The sequence below is a fragment of the Schistocerca americana genome, chromosome 3 (assembly GCF_021461395.2).
Source record: "Schistocerca americana isolate TAMUIC-IGC-003095 chromosome 3, iqSchAmer2.1, whole genome shotgun sequence".
Taxonomy (NCBI): domain Eukaryota; kingdom Metazoa; phylum Arthropoda; class Insecta; order Orthoptera; family Acrididae; genus Schistocerca; species Schistocerca americana.
Window position 1 is genome coordinate 242,306,160 of NC_060121.1, and position 26,720 is coordinate 242,332,879.

The following is a 26,720-nucleotide window of genomic DNA, read 5'->3' on the forward strand; positions in this document are numbered from 1 at the left end:
CATAAATGGTATGTGCTTGTGCAGTCAATAATTGCATGCACACCAAAGAAGAAACAAATAGTCTACTCCCTGTCTGTTGTCAATGTCTTTGTAGGCAGTGGAGAGGTCAAATCAGAATCACTTTCACTGTTGTCTGTGTTGCCACTAGAACTACTGTCAGAATTTAATGAAATAATAAGTTATTCATTGTCATTTTGCACTAAACCTTAATTCTACCACACTTTCATTATTACATCCTACATGTGTCTTAAACATCATGCCAATCTGACAATGCAGTTCTTTCCACTTATGCTAACATACATGTTTTTGTTGTTCCTTGTCACATAAACTTTAACCTGAGCCCATATGATTTCAATGGAACTGAAGTGGCAATGGTATGGTGTCAGTCTAAGGACCCTATGACCATATTTTTCTGTTAGTTTATCTATAACAGGTGTGTCCAAGCCACAGCCCGCATGTGGCCTGAAGCAATTATCAGAGAGGCCCAAGAAGTGAGCAAATATGACACAATCGGTATATAAAAATAAATAAATAAATAAATAAATCTGTTTATGTACTACTCCACTCAATAGTGATCCAGCCCCACTTCCCCCAAATCACCCCCTGTTAACCTGTTAACTTTCCAGAAATTCTTAACCTTGAACCTTGCCTCCCCATCATTCCTCAAATATCACAACATGCAATCTAACTTTACACCCGCAGAAAGAATTGCAATCCAACTCCTAATAACTGATCCTGACCTTACAATCCTGCCTGCTGACAAAGGCACCACCACTGTTGTTTTGAACTACAAGGGTTACCAGCAGAAGGACTCTGCCACCCGTCAGATTCATTCACCCAAAAACTCTGCCACAGTGACTCCGTTGCAGAAACCTGCAGGATCTCCAGTCTCTCCTCAGAGCCTTACAGCCATCCCAGAACCCCTCCCCATAGTTCATCTCTCCCTGACCACTACCATTTTCCACACACTTGCCATCTATATGCTTCCTAAAGTCCAAAAACCCAACCACCTAAGACACCCTATTGTGATCGGTTACTGTATCCCCACTTAGAGAATCTCTGCTCTCACACACCAACACCTTCAGTATTATATAAAAGATACCAACCATTTCCTCCACCAACACTCCACATATCCTGTTCCTTTAGCACATCATGTCCTGCTCATAAGTACTGATGCCACCTCCCTTTACACTAAAATCCCTAATGCCCATGGCCTTGACACTACTGAACACTACCTTTCCCAACACCTGACGGATTCCAACCCTGCAACCTCCTCCCTAGTTGCACTGACCAACAATATCCTCATCCACAATTACTTCTTCCTTGAAGGCATCACCCACAGACAAATCCAGGGTACAGAAATGGGAATGCACATGACATCGTCCTATGCCAACCTATTCATGGGCCATCTACAGGTATCCTTTCTGCACACCCAGAATCCCAACACCTCAACTGGTTCAGATTCACTGATGACAACTTTGCTATCTGGATCAATGTCAAGAATACACAATCCATATTCCTCCAGAACCTCAATACCTTCTCCATCATTCACTTCAACTGATCCTCCTCAACCAAACAAGCCTCCTTGCTTGATGTTGACCTCCACCTCAAAGAGGCTACACCAACACCTCCACCTGTATCAAACCTACCAACCACCACCAGCAATACCTCCATTTCAATGGCTGCCACCCATTCCATACCAAGAAGTCCCTTCCATACAGCCTAGCCTCCCATGGCCATCACACCTGTAGTGATGAGCAGCCACTCTCAAAATAAACCAAGAGTCTCACTGAGACCCTTACAGACCACAATTACCCTCCCAGCCTTGTACAGAAACAGATCTCTTGAATCTTGGCTCTCCAGTCACCCTCCGTGTTCCAAAGTTTCAAAGTCAAGCCACAGGGGAGCATTCCCATTGTAACTCAGTACCACCCAGGACTTGAGTAACTGAATCACATTCTCTGAAAGGGTTTCGAGTACCTTTTGTCATGCCCTGAAGCAAGGAATGGCCTACCCACTACCCTTCCCATCCCTCCCACAGTGGTATTATCACTGCCTACTGAACCTATATAATATCCTCATCCATCTATACACAAGCCATGCTTCCATTACCTTGCCCCATGGTTCATATCCCTGTAACAGACCTAGATGCAAGGCCTGCCCATATATGCTCCCACCACCACCTACTCCAGTTCAGTCACAAGCATCACCTATTTCAACACAGGCAGGACTCCTTGAGAAACCAGTCCTGTGATCTACAAATTAAGATGCAACCACTATGCTGCATTCCAAGTAAGCAAGACAACCAACCAGCTATGTGTCCGCACACCACAAACTGTGGTCGAGAAACAGCTGGACCACCCAGTTGCTAAGCATGCTGCCCAATACAGTGTTCTTCATTTTAATGACTGCTTCACAGCCTGTGGCATCTGGATCCTTCCTACCAACATCAGATTTTCTGAATTGTGCAGGTGGGAACTCTCGCTGCAGTACATCCTAAATTCCTGTAACCCTCCTGGCCTCAACCCTCATTAATCACTGTCCTACAACCAGGTATCCCCTTCCATGTTCCCACTCCAGCATTACACAGCCCTCTATTCCACCAATGTACCCAAAGTCTTTTTATTTCTCTCCTTTTCCGCTGCCTCCCTCTCCCCTGCCCTATGTCTAACATCGCAACTGCATCTAGTTGCCCTACCCTCTCTGCACCCATATTCTCACAAGCAGCACTTTACTATACCCCGTTCCTATCCTGGTATCTCTGACCCGTCCTGCCCCAGCCTCCTCCTTAGCCTTACCATCCACACTGCGTCTCCCACCATGCACTGCTGTTCACAGACTCGCCTCAGCAGCCAGACTGCGGTCATGACAGTGCGAGTTGAATTTGCATGTGACGGCCTTTCTGACCGAAAGCTTACTTGTTTGACTGTCTTTTTGTTGTGCGTATCTGCAACTCAGCACCTCCACTATATGGTGAGTTGCAATCTATCCTTGTCATAATACTGTCACTACTCCATCTTGGATTTTCCATTGTTTGTTCATGATAAATTGATATTACAAGTTTGAAACTCCTACCACATGATGCAATGGTTATTGTTATTGCTAAGTACATTATGCACAACCCAAAAACATGGCTTCTTCCAATGTGGCCCAGGTAAGCTAAAAGACTGGACATCCCTGATCTGTAACATATGGAGGTAAAGATGGTTTATTCTGAGTCATGAGATCCAGTAATTCATCCTTTACACAGTCATCTGGTATACAAATGGTGTTTCCTTGTAGACATTTGACAGTGTCTTGTTTTACAGAAACTACTACAGCTGCCTTATCAAGGCTAAATTGAATGATATGAGGAATTCTTGATATCTATTACTAAAGGCTTTTTCAAGTTTTTTTTTTCAAACACAAGTCCTTAAACCACCGCTGAAACATGTCCCTGTTCATTTCTTCATGGTAATCAGCTGTGTTCTTCAATACAGACAATAACTTACAATTTTCCACGATGACTATATTTTGTATACAGTAACATATGACCCAAAAACTATGTAACATGAAGTACCTAGCGATCACATTTTTCCTCTCTGAACTAACTGTTATAGGTTTCTTAATTTCAAAACATCACAAAAACTATGACCACTAAAGGCAAACTATGACATCAGACTAAGTTGCGGGCAGTTTTCAGTGCTTGTGCGTGTGTAAGTGGGAACTCGCGCATTGTTGTTGTTGTTGAGTTACAAGAAAACAATGACAGATCAAGATTAGAATATCATGAATTAAACTAATCTACTGGAAATATCTTTTAGAAGATGGAGAGAAGATACAGCTAAAATTTGAGGACAAAAAACTGAAAAAAAACAACAGTACAAAGAAGTCACAATAATAACTTAACTTGGGTAAGATCCCATTTCAATAGTTAAGATGGCACACTACCCAACAGCAGAGAGAAAATTGTGCAAGCATTCAGCGTTTTCAGAATGAATTTTCATTCTGCAGTGGAGAGTGCATTGATCTGAAACTTCCTGGCAGATTATAACTGTGTGACAGAGCAGGACTTGAACCTGGAACCTTTGTCTTCCATAGGTAGGTACTCTACTGACTGAGCTACCCAAAAAAATTCATGTCCCACCCTCGTAGCCTTACTTCTGGCAGTACCTCATCTCTGTCTTCAAAACTTCCCTTGCATACTCACAGAATATTTATACAAAAGAAGACAATTCTAAAAATCTGAACCCCACGTATTTCACAAGACTGAAGGGGGAGGGGGGGGGGGGGGGGGGGGGGGGGAAGAGAATCAAACTACAGACCTATCAGCCTCTTCTCCGCAGTGCACAATATATTCATTAAAATTGTCACCAACTGTATAGAAAAAAACTGATTTTAATGGCAAAGGAACACACTAGCTTTAGACATTTAGACATTAATTGCAACTAATGAATGAAATTATAGAATGAAGCAATAAGTATAAATTACAACTCTGCCTAGGATTCATAGATTTTAAGAGGGTAGGCATTGATTCAATTACATTAATATACTTAAGACAATACACATCAAAGATACCATTTCCATTGTGTCTTGTCAAGTGGTGGGACATTTGAGACTGGAAAAAAGGCTGCAAGATTGCATGTCAGCATTATTAGTAGCCACAGAGGCAGTTCCAGATTCTGGGAAAGATAAGCAGGAAGATGTACTAATGGTATGTACCTGAATCCATCTTCAGGTCCATGAAAAGACTGCAAATAATCATCAACAATTAATGAAGGCCATTAATAGAGCATGTTTGAAAGAAAGCTTGTAAACAAATTATAACAAGACTTAAACAAATAACACAACATAAAAATCAAAGAAAATAAACAATGGAGTTACAAAATTGTTGGTGAGGGTTTTTTGTTTGTTTTGTTTTTGCAGGCAGGCTAAAGAAATAAAGAGGCAGCTAAAAATTTCCTGGAGTAAACTAAACAGAGCTTTGAAAACTAGCTCCCAGTGAGTCTGAAAAGCAAAGTTTGCAGCCAGTGTGTATTAACAGTTTTGAAATGTGACAATGAGGAATGTAATATTAATGCAAAGACTGTGTGCTGTTCAGCAAGCCTGGAAATTCATGTTTGGAATTACTATGAGTGCTAGAGAAACAAACAAATTGATGATAGAACCGACAGTAGCAAAAAGCATAATTAAGACTGTAACAAAAATTAAACAGATGTGGACAGGACAATTGGCAGGTTAATGGGTGGGAGATGAACCAAGCGAATACTTTGCAGGATACCAAGAGATAAGAAAAGACTGAGGTAATGACATGCTACAAAGAGGCTACATTACATTAGGAAACAAGAATCAATACTGGTATGTTTACCTGAAGACTGTAGTAGGTGTGGAAGTCTGGATGAGGTCTCAATGAAACACTATATTTTGTATGGCTGATGCAGCTTTTTTATAATTAGAATGTTTTGCTTACATAAGCTATGAATCTCATTACATCATGCAGATATTGCTGGGGGGAATTTTCTTGTCTCATGCAGCTACAGTCAAGCTTTTAAGCAAGGAGCAGGACTACCACATCAACCAGCTGTAATTGCCAAATCTTCACCCCCACCACCACAACATTTCATGCTTACACTGTGCTCAAGTTTCAGATAGCCTGCTGTTCTGTATGCTCATTGCACCCCCGCAATTTTGTTTGTCATAATTTTTACTGTTGGATGAGTTAGTATTTTGTTTGTTGTTACTCTTGCTTGCTCTGTGGTACTGAATATCAGAAAAAAGTTCATTGAAAATTATTAGTGGAGAAGTTCCATGTTGTTCTCTTGGCTGGGGGATTGCTGTATGAGGCCAGGCAAGAGAAATGGTTTACGTGTTACATGTCTACTTTGAGACTGAAAGACCTAACGGTGGCCTGCTGCTATCCATTCATCATGCAATCAAAAGAACTGCTGTAGCACAGAACAAAAAAATAAAAAACATTATTGTGAATACTGGCAAGAAAATGTCCAAGAAATAAAAAGTTGTAAAAACATCGAAGGTTTAAACTCTTCGGGAAAAACCATTGTATGGATCAACAGATTACCAATATAGATTCATTTGCTGAGGATGCGATTCATTGTCACATTTGTGACCATTATCATAGAAAGGGAAATCCAATAATCAACAGGTTATTGGTCACCATTATTATGGAATCCAGTCTTTTTCAAGGCACTCACACACAGTTTTGCACAACCTAGTATTTCAGTAAGAACATTTCTGTGGCCCTATGCTGTCGATGGAGAACAAGGATGTAGCTGTTTGACGATGCAAATTTTTAGGGCAGATCTACGGCATGAATATCGAAGAAGTGGTGCGGCTTGAAGAGACGTGGGCCACTTCTGCTCGTTTTGTCGAACAGGGCTGGACAGATGACAATGGCAATGCCTCCAGGCAAAGGGGACAATATTATTCTTTTTCAAGTATGCACCTCACAAGGATTTCGTCTGAATAGTCTCCACCTTTTTAAATCAAGGGAAACAGGAGATCATCATGAAGAAATGAACCACCTAAATTTTACAAAATGATTCATAGAATCACTAATTCAAAATCAGGGAAAACTGCCAACAATTTTTCTATAGTCTGGGAGACGAGTCTTTGGTACTGAAAGCTCGATAGCGTCTTTCCGTTGCCTAGTGACCGCAGGCAGGCAGCCAATGACGGCCTGACTTTGAGCGGGTAGCAAGGGCCACGTTGCCGCTCTGAAACCCGGTCGCACGCGCTTATGAAACTTACCAGTGTCTCGCGTGCAGGCGGTGCGGTCGTTCGTCATTTGTCTGAAGTTGAATTCGCAGTTTATTTCGTTTTTGTTGTTTTTAGTGTCTCTTTGTTTATGTTTCGTTGTAAACAATGTCTAGTGCGGCGGGTAGTACCAGCCCAACACAAGAAGTGAAACGGAGGAAGAAAAGTGTGCTACACACCCAGGCCCGTGAATTCGTGTGCTCTGCGAGGGATTACTTTGAGAAAGAAAAGGACAAAGGTGGGCCCTTAATTCCTATTGTTCAGGTTGTGAAGAGAACTGCAGCAGCATTGAAAATAAGTAAGAACACTGTTGTAAAGATAGGGAAAGAACAGTATAGTGTAGATTGTGACGAGAGTGGCACAACAAAGCTGCACACACCAGGAAAGAAGCGACCGAGAAATAAGCAGGTGACCGCTTTGGATGATTTTCAGAAAGACGCTATTCGTCGTCATATATACAGCTATTATAAGAGAAGGGAACATCCCACTCTATCTAAATTACTGGTGTCGCTTCAGAAAGACAATCTTTTTAAAGGGAGCAAATTTTCATTGCGTACAGTGTTGAAAGACATAGGCTTCAGCTATTCACTGTTTAACGGACGCAAAATATTAATGGAAAGGACAGATGTAGTTGCATGGCGGTGCAGATTTCTGCGCAGGATCATGGGTGTGGAATTTGAAAGTATAGTGTGGTTAGGTGAAACTTGGGTCAATGCCAGCCATTCTTTACGTAGAGGCTGGAATGATGGAACGCCCGAGGGGACAATGGCAGTGCCTGTTGGCAAAGGAGGGTGTATTACTGTCTTACATGCAGGAACATTGAAAGGTTTTGTGCCAAACTGCTTGAAAATGTTTCGGTCAAAAAAGACGGGAGATTACCATGAAGAAATGAACAGTGTAGTATTTCAAGAATGGTTCGAGACATCGCTTATGACGAATCTGACAAGTCCATCAGTGATTGTTATGGACAATGCGCCTTATCATTCCATTGTCCACGATAAGGCACCAACCTTGGCAACAAAAAAAGACGATATCATTCAGTGGTTGAAACGGCGAAAAGTAGATTTCAGAGAAGATTTAAGGAAGGCGGAACTGCTCGAAATTGTGGCACAAAAGAAACCCCAATTTCCAACATATGTAATTGACGAGATTGCTAAAAGGCACGGGCATGAAATCGTTCGGCTTCCTCCATACCACTGCCACTTCAATGCAATTGAAGGAGTGTGGGCGCAGATAAAAAATTACATTGCTGCAAACAATAAAAAATTCACGATCTCTGAAGTGGAAACTCTCCTTCCAGCAGCTATCAATAAAGTGACAAGTGAGACGTGGGCTAAAATTGTAAACAGCACTGCAAGTGCCATCAGAGAGGCGGCCAAAACCGAAGGGGTTGTGGAAGAATGCATCGAAAATTTAATTATACATCTGGCAGAGAGCAGTGATAGTTCAAGTAGTGCTGAGGAAGACATGTCAAATCAGATTCTGACAGTGATGTGAGTGGTGTTTTTCCATTACAGTAACTACAACGTATTCAGGAATGTAAGGAGGGAGTTTGCTATCGATCTACAACCAGATCATCATATTGTGAGTACTTTCTTCAGATTATAACTCTTAATACACTGACCAATTATTCTGTAGCTTGTAGTAGAACAAATCAATAATGCTAATACTTAACAATGGAAACCAAAACTGCTAATGTTCAACAACTTGCGAAAATAGTTTTCATTTCAGTTGTGAAGTTTAACAAATAACTTTATTATGTTTCAGCATCTTAGATACTTGTACTAAATAGCTCTTATCAGTTTTCGAGTTAATATATTTCAAGCATCAACTTTAAATAAATTCACGCGTACCAATACGACTTGTATTTTGTCTCGCTTTTATTTCTGCTACTAGAGAATGCGTGTAGCAGACAGGGCGCCGCGTGCTGTGAGCCACGTTCGGCAACACTCATTATTAATCAGCTGTTGTTGACAAGGGTATTCTGTTGGCATTTCAACTCATTAGAGTTGATATGAAACCAAATTAAATGTTACACTGTCAGGATTTATAATAAGTTTACTATTTCTGAAGTCTAAGCACTCACAAAAGAAACTGTTAGGAAAGTCATCTCTGAAGACTGGAAGGAGGCCATCAAACATACATAGAGTATCATGGAGATGGCATGGCAGAATGAAGCCTTTTGGAAAATTCAGTGGAGAAAATTATTATTTCATTAAAAACAAGTGACAGTTATAGTAATACTTCAAACATTTGTCATAGTGATGAGTGATTTCAGTGGAGTTTTTCCACTACCACCATAAAAATGAAGTACACACATATTCAGGTGCACATTTGAAGTGCACAATTTAGAATGATAAGTATCTACATAGCAACATTATGTTTTCATAAGTTTCAACATTTAATAGTAAGGTCTTATCAGCAACAAACTCCAAAGTTCATTTCAGAAATTCAATCTATGTCACACAAAATAAATGTTACTGCTTACAGTATAATTGCTGCAATGTTGAATTAAGTTTTCTGTATAGTTTTTGTTCTTTCTCCTACTGGTTGCACTATTTGAGATATGTTTAAACATGCATAAATCTTATATTTTGTTATGTTAGAAATAAGTGAATCACGAAAATTAATAACATAAACCTAGCAACCTGATTCTCATAACAAAAGCATATGGGCGAACACTCAGGAGGAGGATGACGAGACAAGTAACCCAGCCAATATATGGCAGAATCCTTAAAGAAAGAATAGACATGGAGGCTACATTGTCTGAGAAACAAAATGATTTTAGACCACAACATTCACGTGGAATATTCACAGTACAGAATATAATTGAGAAGAGAAATGCCAGAAGCAGAGGAATCCATTTAGTATTTGTGGATTTGTAGAAGGCCTATGATACAGCAATACAAAACAATCTGTAGACAAATATAAAGAACAGTGGTGTGTCAACTATTCACATTAAAAAGTTCTATACAGATTGTATCAGTGCTGTCTAAGTAGGAAATTTAGTGTCACTGGAGTTTCCTGTAACAAAAGGACTATACCACAGACGTTGTATAGCCATGAACCATGGACCTTGCCGTTGGTGGGGAGTCTTGCGTGCCTCAGTGATACAGATAGCCATACCGTAGGTGTACCCACAACGGAGGGGTATTTGTTGAGAGGCCAGACAAACGTGTGGTTCCTAAAGAGGGACAGCAGCCTTTTCAGTAGTTGCAGGGGCAACAGTCTGGATGATTGACTGATCTGGCCTTGTAACACTAACCAAAATGGTCTTGCTGTGCTGGTACTTCCAACAGCTGAAAGCAAGGGGAAACTACAGCCGTAATTTTTCCCGAGGGCATGCAGCTTTACTGTAGGGTTATATGATGATGGCGTCCTTTTGGGTAAAATATTCCGGAGGTAAAATAGTCCTCCATTCGGATCTCCGGGCAGGGACTACTCAGGAGGACGTCATTATCAGGAGAAAGAAAACTGGTGTTCTATGGATCGGAGCGTGGAATGTCAGATCCCTTAATTGGGCAGGTAGGTTAGAAAATTTAAAAATGGAAATGGATAGGTTAAAGTTATATATAGAGGGAATTAGTGAAGTTCGGTGGCAGGAGGAACAAGACTTCTGGTCAGGTGAATACAGGGTTATAAATACAGAATCAAATAGGGGTAATGCAGGAGTAGGTTTAATAATGAATAGGAAAATAGGAATGAGGGTAAGCTACTACAAACAGCATAGTGAATGCATTATTGTGGCCAAGATAGATACGAAGCCCACGCCTACTACAGTAGCTATTTTATATGCCAACTAGCTCCACGGATGACGAAGAGATTGATGAAATGTATGATGAGATAAAACGAACGATTCAGATAGTGAAGGGAGACAAAAATTTAATAGTCATGGGTGACTGGAACTCTATAGTAGGAAAAGGGAGAGAAGGAAAGATAGTAGGTGAATATGGAATGGGAGTAAGGAATGGAAGGGAAAGCCGCTTGGTAGAATTTTGCACAGAGCATAACTTTATCATAGCTAACACTTGGTTCAAGAATCATAAAAGAAGGTTGTATACATGGAAGAAGCCTGGAGATACTGACAGGTTTCAGATAGATTATATAATGGTAAGATAGAGATTTAGGAACCAGGTTTTAAATTGTAAGACATTTCCAGGGACAGATGTGGACTCTGACCACAATCTATTGGTTATGAACTGTAGATTAAAACTGAAGAAACTGCAAAAAGGTGGAAATTTGAGGAGATGGGACCTGGATAAACTTAAAGAACCAGAGGTTGTAGAGAGTTTCAGGGAGAGCATTAGGGAACATTTGACAAGAATGGGGCAAAGTAATACAGTAGAAGAAGAATGGGTAGCTTTGAGAGATGAAATAGTGAAGGTAGCAGACGATCAAGAAGGTAAAAAGACGAGGGCTAATAGAAATCCTTGGGTAACACAAGAGGTATTGAATTAAATACATGAAAGGAGAAAATATAAAAGTGCAGTAAATGAAGCAGGCAAAAAGAAATACAAATGTCTCAGAAATGAGATCGGCAGGAAGTCCAAAATGGCTAGAGGACAAATGTAAGGATGTACGGGTGCATATCACCAGTGGTAAGATAGATACTGCCAACAGGAAAATTAAAGAGACCTGTGGAGAAAAGAGAACCACTTGCATGAATATCAAGAGCTCAGATGGAAACCCAGTTCTAAGCAAAGAAGGGAAAGCAGAAAGCTGGAAGGAGTATATAGAGGGTCTATACAAGGGTGATGTTCTTGAGGACAATATTATAGAAATGGAAGAGAATGTAGATGAAGAAGAAATAGGAGATATGATACCGCGTGAAGAGTTTGTCAGAGCACTGAAAGACCTAAGTCGAAACAAGGCCCAGGGAGTAGACAACATTCCATCAGAACTACTGACAGCCTTGGGAGAGCCAGGCCTAACAAAACTCTACCATCTAGTGAGCAAGATGTATGAGACAGGCGAAATACCCTCAGGCTTCAAGAAGAATATAATAACTCCAATCCCAAAGGAAGCAGGTGTTGACAGATGCGAAAATTAGCAAACTATCAATTTAATAAGTCATGGCTGCAAAATACTAATGCGAATTCTTTACAGACGAATGGAAAAACTGGTAGAAGCCGACCTCAGGGAAATTCAGTTTGTTGGGACACGTGAGGCAATACTGGCCCTACGACTTATCTTAGAAAATAGATTAAGGAAAGTTAAACCTGCATTTCTAGCATTTGTTGACTTGGCGAAAGCTTTTGACAATGTTGACTGGAATACTCTCTTTCAAATTCTGAAGGTGGCAGGGTAAAATACAGGGAGCGAAAGGCTATTTACAATTTGTACAGAAACCAGATGGCAGTTATAAGAGTCGAGGGACGTGAAAGGGTATCAGTGGTTGGGAAGGGGGTGAGACAGGGTTGTAGCCTATTCAATCTGTATATTGAGCAAGCAGTAAAGGAAACAAAAGCAAAATTCAGAGCAGAAATTAAAATCCATGGAGAAAAAATAAAAACTTTGAGGTTCGCCGATGACATTGTGATTCTGTCAGAGGGCAGGGCACGAAGGCTGTATGACAACTGAACTCGGTCCTTTCGCATAATAAAAAGGAACCAGACAGGCAGCGTATCCTTTAGTTTCTGAAAACATCACTATATATGAAGCAGGAACACGGGTAATGAACAAACATCAGAGAAACAAATTGCTTGCACTAGAGATAGGCTTTTGGAGGCGTTGTGCCATCTCCAGGCTGAACCACATACCAAATGCCAATACGAGAGAGCCTATGAATGTCAATAAATCAGTAACAGACACCACAGGAATGGAACTTCTAAAATGATATGGACATATAGGAAGGATAGGTGATAGCTGATGGCCAAAGTGTGGCAATGGACCCCAGCGGAAAGAAGAAAGTGTGGACGACCTGAGAGAAGCTGGAGTCTAAAGGTCCAGGATGCAATGGATGCCAGAATCAGTGGTTGATGTGATAGGTGGCAGGAGGATTAATATGATGCACAACTTTAGCAAACATTGGAACAATATTTTGAACATGACACCTAAACAAAAACCAAATACGCATTGCAAGCTTACTCTACTGCTGCAAAATTTATCCAGCCTATGCAAGCAACAATGTATTTCCTCTGCATAGAGGTAAACAGTATGAGACTCGAGTTTCCCCCAGCGTAATTGGTGTTCAAGTAACTTATGGGAATGAAGCTGGGTGACATCATCGACAACAGCCAACATTTTGACAGGAGCAGACCCTGCCATTTTCAAGGTGAAACTGCAGCAAGTAAGTGCTGTGCAGGGCAATTTAAAACTTTGATTTTCAAAGAAATTCTGACACACACACACACACACAAACACACACACACACACACACACAAAAGCTGTAAACACTAGCATCATCACAAACCAATGAAGACTGACATTAGAAGTTATCAGTAGTGAAATTAATAATCAATGGGCGAGGTACAATAAACTCTGTCCCTCTATTTTTTGAAAAGGGAGAGAGCAGGATTCCATGCAAAATTTAAATGACAAACGCCAATTTTATTTATAAGGTTACTTGCTAGTTAATTTCGACAGCTTCCTTGACAACACTATCCTAGTAGCTGAAAGAGCATGCCAGAATCTCCATATTATATTCTATAGGATGACCACTGCCAAGACAATGTTCTGCAATGGAAGATTTGTGCAGCTGTTGTAAGTATGTGTGCTGGTTATCCTCTGTACACTGGTCCTCCACAGTTCTGATAGTCTGATCATATATAACATGCCACAACTGCAAGGCATACAGTAGATACCCACCATACGCAAAACAAGATCATCTTTTACGGAACCTAAAAGATTCCTGATTGTAGATAGTGATTGAAGCACATACTTCTGTTTGAAATGCTCCCTGTGTGTGTGTATGGCGGAAGGCTGTAGACTTTGCCCATTATAATGAAAGGTGACTTTTAGATAGGATAAGTCAGCTGACAAACTCTCAGGGTCTGAGATGAAATGGGCCCTGTGAACCAAGGTATTAAGTACCCTTTCACACTGAGCCCTTTGGTGATTACTATCCACTTTCTCTTCTCAATCAATTTCTTCCTGCAAATTGGGTATAACTTGTGCAATGGCAGTGTTGATTCAAATTTTCAGGTTGGCTAAATTGTTTGGTAGGGGCGAGACATACACATGGTCTTTAATGACACCTCGAAGAAAAAATCCAGTGGTGTCAAATCTAGGGAGTGAGGTGGCCATGCAATTTGCCCTTCTTGGCCAGTCCATTGACCTGCGATGTGATTATCGAGGAAACCTCGAATCCTGTGAGGAAATCAGGTGTTGCACTGTCTTGCTGGTAGGAAACCATCTCATCTCGATCATCATCATCATCGATGTGTGGAATTTAAAAAATTTGCAAGCATATCCAGTTACACAATATCAGTGACAGTTTTCTCCAAGAACAAGAAAAGGCTGTACACGTTCAGTTTGCAAGGGGCACAGAATACATTAACTTTGGGGCTGCCATGAACGTCTTCCAAGGTGCATATGGATTTTCACTGCCTCATATTCTGCAGTTGCGGGTGTTCACCACGTCATTGATATGATATGTTGACTCATGGCTGAAGATTATTGTGTTCAGGAATGTCTCATCATCCTGTTACTGATGCAACATTTCCACACAGAATTACACCTGAGCAGCCTTATCGGCATCAGTAATGTGCTGTGCCGTTGTGAATATATATGGTTTCAAGTTTAAACTTCTACACAGTACTCATCAGATAAACAGTCTTTTGTGGAATACCGATTTCATGAGATGCATGTTGTGTTGATTTTTGTGGACTGTGGGCAAAGTTCTTCCTAACCTGTCTGACATAATCAGCAACATGTTGGCGACCTGGTAATTTATCACAGCGCAGTGAACACTCTGTCCCAAGAAAGTTCTTGAGCCAAGAGTAAATTGCGGGTCTACTCGGAGGTTCAGTAGCATATTCTGTGCAAAATTTACACAGAGCATTTGTTGCAGAGTTCATTTCATGAAACCAAAACACACAGTGGGTATGCTCTGTGCTACTGAAAGTAGTCATGTTGACTGTGCACTATGCTGGTGCTCGTAGTGGCTTTGAGGCTGTTTCCTGTAAACGGACACATCTACTGATTATGTGAGTTATCTCAATAAATTTCTATATCATTCCTTTTTAACTCACCCTGCATACCTTGATGTCCTGTTATAAATCTCATGGAGAAAGCTTTTGGCGACGCAGCTTTATCCATGTTAGGGTAATATACTTATAAGGATATGGTGTCTGTTCTTTCGGACTTGCCCAAAAGAACAGACACCATTGTGCCTGAAGAAAGGACAGACACCATTGATGACCAGCAGCTGTCTAGAACAAAATTAGAATTATATTAATACCTTCAGCTGCTGATGGGCATTGATATATATCAACAGGGACAGGTGAAAATGTGTGCTCCAACCGGGATTCGAACCCGGGATCTCCTGCTTACATGGCAGACGCTCTATCCATCTGAGCCACCGAGGGCAAAGAGGATAGTGCGACTGCAGGGACTATCTCTGGACTTGGTAAGAATGTCTTCCACAAGTAATGAGTGTGTTGGGGTGGGACACTACGAATGTAGTGTGTGGACATACAATGTGAGAAAGTGGGTCTCGCGGGAGGCATGCACGAGATAGTCCCTGCAGTCGCACTATCCTCTGTGCCCTCAGTGGCTCAGATGGATAGAGTGACTGCCATGTAAGCAGGAGATCCCGGGTTCAGGTCCCGCTCAAGGCACACATTTTCACCTGTCCCAGTTGATACATATCAACGCCAGTCAGCAGCTGAAAGTATTAATATAATTCTAATTTCATGTTAGGGAACGGTTTAAATTTTGCACCGAATCCCAAGCAGTTGCCAGAGGTTGATTTTATTACTTCTTCTGAAGAGGCTGTTTTTAAACGACCTCCAGATGTTGCAGAGGAGGCCAGGAGGGAGGCATGTCATGCTTTGACTGGGGCACATCCACCAAAGAGTAATATTACAGCAGATGAGAGGGCTGCTTTACCTTCACTTACAGTTGATCTGGAAACTGTTATTTTACCTGTGGACAAGAGCAATGCTACTGTTGATTTGGGCAAGCAGGATTACATTCAAAGTATGCAGTGTTTACTGTCTGATTCAGCGTATCAGGATCTGTGTTGAGCCCACAAAAAGTGTTGAGATAGAGACTAACTGCCTCCACGATCAAAGTTCCTTATTGCAGGAGATTATCAAGAGTCTTTAATTCTTATTGTGCTGTTCCCTCAAAGTTATAAGACCTCCCTAACATCCATGAGGAAAGGGTTCCTTCATCTGATTGTAACATTGGTGGTTTGGCATATCTTGTAGCAAGTCACCTTGCTACTCTGTTGAACCCTACAAGTAGGTCAATGTGAGCATGACATTAAGAACTCGGTGGATTCGGTGGATTTATTACATCGATTGGAGGGAATGCATTTGAGTGACTCTGATATTCTAGTAAGTTTTGATGTGCTCTCTCTCTCTCTATCTCTCCCCACTTGTGTTCCTCTGTCTCATTCATTATGGTTGACTGAGGTTAGGTTTGGTAATGAATTAACACACATATTTTGACATGTGTTGACTGACACTTACTTTACATTCAGTGACCAACACTATGAACAGACTGACGAAGTTGCAATGGGAAGCTCATTGTCACCTATTATTGCCAATTCGTTTGCAAAAGATTTCAAGGAATGTGCCTTGGAATTGGTGGCCCTGAAACATGCATGCTTTTTTGGATATGTAGATGATAGTTTTGTTATTTGGCATCATGAAAGTGAGAATTTGAATAACTGTTTAGAACGCATTAATTGAATCCAATCGAATATTTGTTTCACAAATGAAGGTGGAAAAGAATGGCTGCTGTCTCTTCCTTGAAGTGTTGATCAGGAGGAAGGCGGATGGTACATTGGGACATGCCATTTATAGTAAGCCTCTCACACTGTCTTATCTGCAGGATGATAGTTCTCACCATCCAGCTCAACTTTGTACCTTCATCCACATGATTATAGTGAAAGACATGTCATACGTGCTTTGTGGTATGGACCAACTGGGCACTGGGTGAATGATAATACCGAGGTGGCACCGAAGTCTACAGCCTTTCTACCTTACACAAGGAATATTCTGAACAGGACTGGCCATATTTTGTGGAAATACAAAGTTTGTGCATTTCGGCCACCATCAAACACCAGGGTCCTTCTAGGTTCCTGGTCATCTTAGTGTATACAGTGTGTCTGAGTGTTAGTTTTTCAGAGTTTCTTTGAAAAATGAGGTTTTAAATTCCCCTGCACAGTGCTTACTTGCTGCTGTTTGGCTTTGAATGTGACACGGTGTGCTGCTTTTGAATGGCTGGTGGTTGTCAACGGCGTCACCTGGCTGCATTCCCGTAATACGTGAACATCTTGTACGCCAGGGGAAACTTAGATGAAGGAAGTTTATGAACTTTTTCTTTAAATTAATCACCAAAATTAAAATGTTTCAGCATATGAATGGGAATAAAATTCATAAATATATAGAGATGTAAAATGAAGAGGCATGTTATTACTCCAAATGTAACCCATTACACAAATGATCTGAATATATTTCGAGTTAAACATGTTGATTACTAATCTGTACAACTGAGTAGAAGAATTAAAATTATAGGTGATCCTCTGGAAGCACAAAAAAGGGGCAGGCAATTGGAGGTAAAGCTGTCCCTGATCTGAAGGCTGGTTTGAACACTTGAGTGCTTTAATAGGCATGGTCGTAAGGGGAGTGGAGTGTTTTTGCCTGGCCTTTGAACTGATTTACCCGCTAGCTATAGAAGGACCTACAGTTTAACATGGGCTCAAACCCTAACATAATTATAACATAATTGCTTCAATATTTGACTTTTTATGCACAAAACCTGCTCAATCTTTCGGAATATCTGAAGTGGAGATTTACGTATGCCATGTCATTGGAATACATATGCAGAGGTTTTGTCTCCTATAGAGAGAGGTGTTGAACCATTTACTTACTGAAGGTCAGTTGGAAATTTTGTATTTTCATTTGTCACATAAATTTCAAGTGAAGTTTACAAAAGTTTTATGCAATTTTTTCTCATTGTCAATTAGAATTTTTATAAACATTATGCAATTTTTGGTTTGACATGTTTATATGAAAAATTAATCTTGAAAATGTGAACGACTAATTCATGCTTCAGGAACATTGTGTCAAACTATAATTTGAAATACAATTTGCTTCGCAGTTACCTGTTGACTACAGCAGCACTTAAACATAATCTTTTGACAAAAAATGTGTATAACTGATTTAGGGAAACCACAGAAACCTAATCATGATTTTCAGGTAGAGATTTAAATACACTTCTCCCGAAACCCCAAAAGTGAGTCTACTGTGATAATCACAGTGTTTGGTACTTAGTTCAGAACGCAGTTCTGGGATGTCATCAGATTACAACTGTATGCTCAAACCCTGACCCTGACCCTTACCATTCTCTGGAATATTCTAATTCCCCCCCACCCCCCAACTCCCCTCTGTCCCTACAGAAATATTTGTCTCGTAAGGTATCAAGTACAACTTCTGAAGAGCTTGGAAGGTAAAGGTATTAGAAGATGTGAAGTGAGGTGTGCCAGGATAGCTGGAACAGTGACAGCACTGCTTGCAAAATGTGGAAGTTTGAGAGTAAGTTCTGATCTGGCACACTGTTTAATCTGACAGGACGTTTGTGACTCTACTTGTATTTTGACAGTTGTGACAATCCTACCACCACAAATGAGACTCATGACTAAAATACTCTTATGCATGTTCCAGATAAGATATACAACAATACACAAAAGTTTAGGATTACATAATCACACAAAAGTTTAGGATTACATAATCATGTATGATCTCCCACTTTTAGAATTCAGTGTGGCTTGAAGCTCTTATATGGTGCAGTCATACCCTGTAAATGTCTTGATGTGGAATCAGAAAGGACCACAATATGTTCCTGGGAACTCTACCTTTACACTGTGCTCATTAACACACAAAACTGGATGTTGCTGGAGTACAGTAATGAAGGAGCAGTGACCTACCATATCCCAGCAAATTTTCCTTATAGAGCTCTTGAGAAGAGAAGTTGCATTTTCACATACCCCCTCTCCCCACTTCTGCCAAAAAAGGCAGCACTAAACAAAACAATAAAATGAGGGGGTTTCTCCATAGCTCCAGCAAATGAGCTGATCAACAGTGCTCTAACACATCCTTTCTATGTTGATGTGTGTTTACCAAATATAATTAGCAAAGAAGTTTAGAACTTTTTGAATTCTAGAGGTAGAAGTATATTTACTGAGACAATTTGGCCCAGAAAGTTATGTGCATGACGAGGAACTTCCTGGCACAGTATATGGTACACATCCATAGTACGGATGAATTTCGTGAAGACAAATAAGTTATGCTTGAAGTGACAACTCTGGTTCTGTAGTTCAAAATGAAGTCTAGATAATGCAGTTTGTGATTGTTTCTTCAGTATATCAAAATTAACTTATCTGCTACCAGTATCATTCTATAAAGTTGACTGAAACAGGTAAAGTGGAAATACATTTAGCTGACACTCGATGTGCTCAGAAGATAATGTATAGTGGTGTTCTTTAAAAGACTGACTAGACTAACTTCTTTAGTGGATTTAAATACTTGAAATTCATTCACACTGATTTTTCAAGTCAATGTTTTGAGATGTGACTTCAGGAGACAAATAGTAGAGAAATATATATTTCCATGGATGCGATGATCTGTCCAGACTAATGTGCTGTACCAAATCAATTGTTAAATTTGTTTTCTGATGAAGTTCCTGTCCATGTGACTAAATTACTCAGTGGTGAGATTCATATATAAGGTGTAGGAAAGAAAAAAATGTGCAAAGTAATGGACTAATACCGACCACAGTAGCATCCCCTAATGCTTGCAACATGTAAAGTAAAAATGCATAGTAAGGAATTCCAGCAGGTATTCAACAGTTAAAAGCATTGCAGTATAGATTCATAAAATTCTTATTAATTGATATTATAATTTTCCAGTTCACATAAAAAGTTCATTCTTGCCTAAAATAGAAAATGATAGTTGCCACAGGAAAATTCAATCAAGAAAACTAACAAATTATGGGGCATAATTGCTTGCCAGTAGATATTTTCAGAAGAAATGTGTAGCACTACTGACGGACACATGTAGAAGTTAAAGTGATACACTAACAAGTTTTCAGAACTAGTAGTTCCTTCCTTGGCCAAGGAGACAGGGATATACTGGCGAAGGTTAAAAAAAGAAGAGAAAGACACTCAATCCTAGGATGGCAGAAACCCAAAGAGTGTACATCATCAGTCTCATTCACAGCTAATACTATAACAGTGCCATTCTAATGGATGTATCTACATCTATGTCTATACTCTGCAAACCACTGCAAGGTTCATGGCAAGAAAGATTGTTTGAACGCCTCTGTGAACACTCTCCCATTGTTTAAACAAACCAGTGACTATTCCTGCTGCCCTTCTCTGTATACATTCAATATCCCCGGTTAGTCCTATCTGGTATGGGTCCCACACACTCGGGCAATATTCTAGAATGTCTTGCACGAGTGATTTGTAAACAATCTACTTTGTAGACTGATTGCACAACCCCAGTATTCTACTAATAAATGGAAGTCTACCACCTGCTTTACCCACAACTGAACCTATGTGATCATTCCATTTCATATCCGTGCAAAGTGTTACACACAGGTATTTGTCTGACTTAGCCGATTCCAACAGTGACCCACTGTTGTTATAATCATAAGACACAATGTTTTTTTCATTTTGTGAAGTGCACAATTTTACATTTCTGAGAATTTACAGCAAGTTGCCAATCTCTTTACCACGTTGAAATCTAATCAAGATCTGACTGAATATTTAAGCAGCTTCTTTCAGATAGTACTTCATTATAGATAACTGCATCATCTGCAAAAAGCCTTATTTTATTATTAATATTGTCTGCAAAGTCATTACTATACAACATGAACAGCAAGGGTCACAACACACTTCCCTGGGGCACACTTGAACTTACTTCTGCATCTGAAGATGACTCTTCATCCAAGATACCGTGCTGTATCCTCCTTACCAAAGTGCTCCATCCAAGATACCATGCTCTTTCCTCTCTACCAAAACATCCTCAATCCAGTCACAAATTTCACTTGATACCCCATATGACTGTACTTTTGATAATAAATGTAGGTGCGGTACTGAGTCAAACGCTTTTCAGAAGTCAAGAAATACTGTACCTACCTGTTTGCTTTGATCCAAAACTTTCAGCATGTCATGTGAGAAAAGTGCGAGCTGGGTTTCACATGACCGATGTTTTTGAAAACCATGCCAGTTAGCATTGAGGTGGTCATTCTGTTCAAGATACTTCATTATGTTTGAGCCAGAATATGTTCCAAGATTGTACAACAAATCAATGTCAAGGATATTGGATGGTAGTTTTGTGGATCACTTCCACTACCCTTCTTGTAAATGGGTGTGACTTGTGCCTTTTTCCAAGAACTGGGTGCAGTTTTTTGTTTGAGGGATCTATGATAGAGTTGGAAGTGGGGCTAACTCAGCTGCAAATTCAGTATATAATCTGACAGGGATTCCATCGGAGCCCGGAGATTTATTCAGTTTTAATTATCTAAGCTGACACTAATACTTGTTTTACTCATCTTTTCAGGGGTACAAGGATTAAATTGGGGCAATACTCCTGGGTTTTCCTTCGCAAAGTAACACTTGAAAACTAAGTTAAGCACTTCAGCTTTTGCTTTGTTACTCTCAATTTCAGTTCCTGTCTCATTCGCTAGGAACTGGACGCTAACTTTTGTGCCACTTACAGCATGTACATATGACCAGAATTTCTTTGTGTTCTGTGAAACATAACATAACAGTATTCTGCTATGGTAAGGAATTACGTATTGCTCTCGTCAGCCAAATTCATTTCATTCAGTATCTCTCTTTCTATAGCCCTACACTTCATTTTACACCTATTATGCAGTATTATCTGTTTCTTTAGGATTTTCTTTACGGTGACTATATACCATGAAGGTTCCCTTCCATTATGAACTGTTCTACTGGGTACATATCTATACAGTGCAAGGTCAACTATTCTTTTAAACTTGAGCTAGAGTTCCTCTACACACTCCTACTCTGTGCTGAAAGTTTCAAGTTCCTTGTTGAGATATGACACTACTGATTTTTTACATGGCTTACTGAACATATTTAATGTGGACATCCTTAAAGAGGTCAAGTTTATTTGTTGCCATTAGATCCAATATATTGCCATCATGAGTGGGGTTCCTAACTATGTATTCTAGATAGCTTTCAGAGAAGGCATTCAGTAAAGTTTCACGGGATGTCTTATCATGGCCACTACTAACAAAACTGTAATTTTCCCAATTAATTGTTAAATGATTTCTGTATGATTGGGGAACTTACATACAAGTGAACTGAGGTTTTCTTTAAAAAAGTTTTCAGTTGCATCAGGAGATAAGTCTGGTAGGCAATAGAAGGATCCAAATTATCAATCATTTTATGCCCCCCCCCCCAATACTAAGTCTTGATCAAACAATCACACAGGCAGCTTCAATTTCTAACTCAGTGGATTTGAGTTTCTCGTCTACTGTGACAAAGACACCACCTCCACACCCCATTTGTGATATACATTTAAATTTTCCCCAAAAATCTCACTGCTATCTATTTCAGGTTTCAACCTGCTTTCAGTACCTTTTTCATGAGTGCTTCAAACTCCAGGCAGTTCGTTGCGAATGCTTCGGCAGTTTACCATTAGGAATTTATTACTTTCACCTGAAGGAGGCATTTCTTTCTATCTTACATCAGTACTTCTGGGTTTCCTATAGCTATTGTTATCTGGATTGGCTGAAGAGTCCCCTAATCTAAAAAAAAAGCCTTGTCTGCACCCCACACACAGTCAGCTATCTGAGTAGCAGCCTCTGATGTGTAGTGAACACCTGACCTATTTATGGGAACCCTACAGTTCTTAACCCTATGGCACAAGTCCAGGAAGTCGCAGCCTCGCTTGTCACAGAACCTTTGAAGTCTCTAGTTCAGTGCTTCCACTTGACTCAGAACCAAAGGCTACAATCAGACAATGCTGCAAATTGTGAGCTTCGTTGAAACTCCACTCTTCTCAGTTTTCTCTGCCAGTCACTGGGATGTCCCAAGAGTGATCTAGGAGCCCAGGTGACAGACATCATATACCGCTTTTTTGGATACTTATTTTGTATCAGGAATTTTTCAGAAAGATTTGTAATGTTCGGTTCACAAATACAGGACAGGAAACTGGTCTCCACCACAGGCCATGAGGATAACTGTGACATAAGAGAAAGTTTAAAGCAACATATTGAACAATCACATGTTCCACATGATATTTTAAGAAGTCGGGTATCAGAAAAATAAGTAGGTGTGTGGATCTCTGACAGATGAAGAAATCTTATGGTTTACGTGCATGGTAATCATTCAAAGAGCAGATGTTATTTAAAGATATTTCACCCCTTAATATTATTTCATTTAATTCTGCTTTGTGAATTAGACACTAAAGATTATTTGTTTGCATATCATTATACTGTACGTTGTGACACTTGTTTTCTATAATGGGCTTACACAGTTTTTTCTCCCTTAATGTACAACATTATTGAATACATTGAATTTTTCTACTGCAGTCTTGAGTTATTCTGGTAATCCTATGGTTAATACATTTCCAGCCCTCCCTCTATACAATTAATTCCAGTTAATTGGATGGTCTCTCACTGATCAGTTACTACACTTTAACAAGAATCCTAGATATTCTGTATGACCAACAACAAATAAAAGTTCAAAATTAATACTGCCAATGCTAGACAGTAGTAAGGATGTGTTCAGAACTATCCTGAGAAAAAGAGTAAATGAGGAAGTCTCCAGAATCTGCTAGTAATGTACAGAAAAATTACTTGGTTCAGTTTTCAAAGATTTATTATTCTAGATGTTTTTAGCATGTTACCATCCTTTTTTTTTAATTTTTTTTTTATTTTTACAGAAGTCCTTCTGAATAAGCACTACAATTGTATTAAAGTGCATTTGGCATGAAAATGGTCTGAATTATAGACTGAAACCAGCTGCCAACCAAAATAAACACCTGTTCCGATCAAGACTGTTTTACTGAATTTTACACTGAGGTGACAAGTCATCGGATATTTCCTAAAATTATGTTGGCCCTCATTTTACCTGGCGTAGAGCAGCAACTTGACATGGCATCAATCCAACAAGTTGATAGAAGTCTCCTGCAGAAATGGTGGGTCATGCAGGCTCTATAGGCAGCCGTAATTGTGAAAGTGTTGCTAGTGCAGGATGCTGTGCGTGAACTGACCTCTCAATTTCGTTCCAAAAATATTTGATGGGATCCATGATGGGCAATCTGGATGGCAAAACCATTTGCTCGAACCGTCCAGAATGTTCTTCAAACCAGTTGCCAACTGTTGTGGCCTGGTGACATGGTATCACTACCCGGGAACATGAAGTGCCTGAATGGCCGCAAAAGTCTCCAAGTAGACAAACATAACTATTTCCAGTCAATGGTTTGTCCTGTTGGACCAGAGTACCCAGTCAATTCCACATAAACACAGCCCACACCATTATGGAGCTGTCACCAGCTTGCACAGTGTCTAGTTGACAACTTGGTTCTATGGCTTTGTGGGGATTGTGTCACACTAACCCTACCAACAGCTCTTACCAACTGAAATTGGGACTCATCTGACCAGGCACAGGTTTTTCAGTCATCTAGGGTCCAACAGATACAGTCACAAGACCAGGAGAGGCACTGCAGGCAATGTGCTGTTAGTAAAGGCACTCGTGTCGGTCGTCTGCTGTTATAGCCAATTAACGCCACATTTTGCATCACTGCCATAATGGATATGTTCGTCGTACATCCCAAATTGATTTCTATGTTTATTTCACACAGTGGTGCTTGTATTTCAGCACAGACAACTCTATGCTGACGCTGCTGCTGTCAGTCGTTGACCTTATAATGTTGAATTCCCCAACGATTTTCAAAATGAAATGTCCCACGCATCTAGTTTTAACTACCATTCCATGTTCAAAGTCTGTCAATTCCCGTTGTGTGGACATAATCGCATAAAAATGACAGCTCTGACAATGCACTGCCCCATTATACCTTGTGTAAGCAATACTAACACCATCCGTATGTGTGAACATCACTATCCCATGATTATTGTCACCTCACCTCAGTGTTATGTACTCTGATCGCTGTTCATTCTTCATTGAAAGAGTGCTTTCTAAAATATTAAACATATTAGATGCTGCATTCCTAGTGTTAAGCAGCAAGAGCACAGATAAACTGTACAGCTATTTCCCACCTTAAGTGCACTGACTGAAAACCATCATGAATAGTATCATTTCTACAATAATTTATAAACAACCATGGGACAAGAGCACATCATGAGAGATCACTGCCATTTTCATGTCTATAGTACCTTGATCTGGATAATATAAATAGTTTGTTAAGCTGAAACTAGTCATGTAACTAAGAATAATAAATATAACATCCTAATTGGAAAAAAAATGTCATATTCATTTGGCACATTGAGTTAAACAGTACAAATAAGTGGACATCTCTGACTAATCAGTAGCAGAAGTATAATAGATGGCTGCAAAAATAGTTAATGAAAATGTTTTAATACACTAAAATGCAAATGAACCTTGTGTTAAGTTCTGCGCCATTTTTCGTAGCCAGTTGTAGATGAACTGTCAATTTTTCTATCTCAGGCGATACACAGTTAGAAAGAGACTCATAAAATGGTCTACATTAATGCTAAAGAAGAATAAAAGATAGTTTTATGAAAATTATTATGTTGATATGTAAATCAAAGAATATTAGAAGTGAAGTTTTAAGTTATTTGTCAACAACAAAATTTTAATATGATGAAAAGCGAAGGGAAGTAGTAAAGTGAAAGGAAATTAATGCAACGTATGTTGCAATGGAGTGCAAAAAAGAGAGATTGCAGCAGAACAGTAAGGATTTAAAGCATGTGAAGACTGTAAGAGGAGAAATTTATAAAGTAGGCAGTGTTGATGGAAAATTAAATTTTTTACCATGTTTTTATTAGGTCACTTTCTCATCTGTCTATCTGTTCGGTACAAATTTTGCAACTGATTTTAAAGTAACTTCCTAATGAGCTACAGACTCGAAATTTTAAATGTCAGAAATGGATGAAAACGTAATATTAATTCGCTTTCTTGTTTGGAGTGTGGCGGAGGTACATTGTGTACCACTGCCATTTGGTCTTTTCCCTGTTCCAGTGGCAAATGAGTTGTGGGCAGAACAATTGCTGGTAAGCCTCCATGTGAGCTTGAATCTCTATCTTTACCTTCACAGTTTTTTTGTGTGATATACGCAGCACGAAGCAATGTACTGGTTGAGTCAGGTGAAGAGAACTGAAATAAGCCTGAAATGTATTACATATCTCTGTTGCAATCTCATCAAAATGCTTTAAATCAATTGCAAAATTACACACACACACACACACACACACACACACACACACACACACACAATCAGACTAGAAAGTATAATATAAATTCTTCTAGCCCCATACAGATAGTCCTCAAAATGTCCAATCATGAGCTTTTAATTGCTTCAAAGTACTTGTAAGATTTAAAATGAAAAATGTGGGGCACACGTAATACATAATTCATACATGAATTGTTCACCTCCGTACAATTATGCTACCTGTCATCCAATGCTTGAGCAGTTCACCTACTTGCTATCATCTGTACCATGTACTCCACCCTTTCACATTTTAACTCTTAAAAGTATTTTCATAATTATTAAAAATTCACAATCACATATTTTCAGGACAACATGCATGTGGTTAGGTGTCTTTAAGGAGATATG

At 39.7% G+C, this 26,720-nt stretch overlaps 1 protein-coding gene and 1 non-coding gene across 2 annotated transcripts in view; both read right to left on the reverse strand.

Moving 5' to 3' along the window:
- Positions 1-26,720, reverse strand: part of LOC124606745 (condensin complex subunit 2) — a 195,570-nt gene that overhangs the window by 4,537 nt on the left and 164,313 nt on the right. The gene's annotated exons all lie outside the window — the stretch shown is intronic.
- Positions 15,208-15,282, reverse strand: Trnat-ugu. The gene has a single exon. It is a non-coding gene; the product is annotated as a tRNA-Thr (tRNA).